The following is a 2359-nucleotide window of genomic DNA, read 5'->3' on the forward strand; positions in this document are numbered from 1 at the left end:
CAGTGGGTCAGGTTGCCAGGTTAAATAAATGCAGAAGATTGTATATTTATTGAGGAATTTGAGCAGGTCTGAATTCCACTTACTTCCCTCCCTGTTTTCTCATCTGAAGTCCAGAAATCACATGATCGATGATCAAGGCTATTAGATAGTGTTCGTTCATTTGGTGAAATATGACAAAGACAGTCATATAGGGAGAAGGTTTAGTTTCTAGTGTCCCTTATCAGATAAGTCTAGTCCTTTTCCTGCCTTACTTTTCCATTCACATTATGCTTTCAGGCATGATTCTTTAGAAGGACCTTGTCGGGTACACAAAGGCATATCCTCATCCAGCTGAGTACTTCGTGGACAGGTTCCCAGGTCTATGAGCAGAGGTAATAATGTTGAAATGGCTCCATAATATATTAGCTGTCAAACTGTAAGTCAAAATACTCACATGAAGGTAACAATGTGTCCTTATATAGACTGATGAATCATGTTCTGTGTCAGCAGAGAGATTTTCAAAGATGTCTACGTCCAAAGTCACTGTAAGAGATTCAGAACTTTTGAAAGAGCAGAATCCTTTTTGATAAAGGTGAAAATTGAACTGCCTCATGAATCAGTAGTCACGAGAGCTGTCCCTTCATTCTATGGACTTCCCACTGTAGGTGCTGAAAGCCCTGAGCTCAGCTAATAGCTCATTGTTTCCTTGACATGCAATGTCTACACCATACCAAGATACCATGGCTTATAGTGGAGGTGCAGTTTCCCAGGATTAAGCTAGATGTATAGAGTGAGTCAGAGATAGACCTTGAGGGCCTGTATCTGTCTATAAATTTTTTTCTAGGGTCCTAATTTCTTTTTGGAAAAGTCCTCCAAATCCAGAAGACTCCTAGGGAGTTGCAGAAATCCCAGGACCCCTACTCTAGTGATTTAGAATATTTTCTTTACCTTATTCACTTGTCCCAATCTATAGCAGTTCAAAGTTCCCCAAAGCATCCTTAACCGATACCAAACATATAATGTAAGATTACTGTTTCACTAAGTGGTCAGGCTGTGCCACAATATAGACTATAACATGAGTGAGGCCAGGGTCAAAAGGTAGGTAAGTCCCACCCAGGGAGGACACCCTGGGTGGAACTTACCTACCAGGTCAAGGTCACTGAGAACAGAAAACATGTACAGTGGGCTGAAGTAACCCAGCATTTACTCATAGCCAGAGGAGAGAACGTATACAGAATCAGTCCCTTGCAACACAGTGGTGCCCCATGGCTAATGGATCCATTCTGCAGCCCAGACAGGCAGTATGGCCCCATGAATCCCACTTAGTGCTACAGTACAAGGACTCTTGTGGGGTCTGAACACAGAAAGTTGGCAGCATGCCTGATGGTCACTGAGACATGCATAACTAAGCCGTTTCAAGAATAGTTTACATATACCTAATACAGAGGCAACACCCACTGCCCGTGCTCTGACTCTCTTCATACTATACGATTTGTGAGTTTACCAGCACTTCCTGCACAAAGCACAAGGTTCTTCTTGGGAACACAGGGGAGGTGTCGGGCTGTGCTTGGACCCTCCTGTCACAATTTTGATCAAATTTATCGTTTTTAATCTTCTGCTACTTTTTTCTCTCTAAACTTCAAGAGACAGAAGAGCAGGAAATAACCACAGGTCTATCAGAATTTCTGAACACGAAGCATTGACTCTTGGCAAGGTAGGCCAAATGCTAAATATAGTACTGGGCAAAAGTAAGCATTAAAAAAATGTAAAGCTGTCATTTTTTATTATATAATTTTTGATAAAGAAAAAAGCAAATATAGAGACGGTAGTCATCTCTATTGCAATCTCAGTAGGCTGACACCTTGCCTTTCAAAGGAGTTTGGATTAATATGTTAAGAGAATTGGAGTTACCTGTGTAGACCTTCGTTATAAAACACTGCATCAGAACAAGTTTTTTGTCTCATTTTATTTCTGATGCTGCACATAACTAAGAGGATTCCAAACGTTTATTTTTCTCTCATTTAAGATTTTATTATGAATAATTTCACATATACACAAAACTAGAGAAAACTGTGATGAATCTCCAGGTACCCGTTACCCTGCAATAGTTCTACAACTATTAACTCACATCCAGTCTTGTTTCATCTATATCTCCATCTATTCTTTGAGATACAAATTATTTTAAAGCAAATATTATCATCATATAATTTTACCATAAATATTTCAATATGTATCTCATGGTGATAAATACCCACAGTATTATTATCACACCTAAAAATAAGTAAATTTAAAAACTAAGTGATTCTGATTATGGAAGAATAAAGGGACTGGCAAATCGTTTTTGGAAAAAAAAAAACCCAACCAAGCAAAGAAAAACCCG

The sequence above is a fragment of the Delphinapterus leucas genome, chromosome 18 (genome assembly GCF_059928025.1).
Source record: "Delphinapterus leucas isolate spDelLeu-1000000601 "Yukka" chromosome 18, BTC_Dleu_Yukka2, whole genome shotgun sequence".
In the NCBI taxonomy this organism is placed as follows: Eukaryota; Metazoa; Chordata; class Mammalia; order Artiodactyla; family Monodontidae; genus Delphinapterus; species Delphinapterus leucas.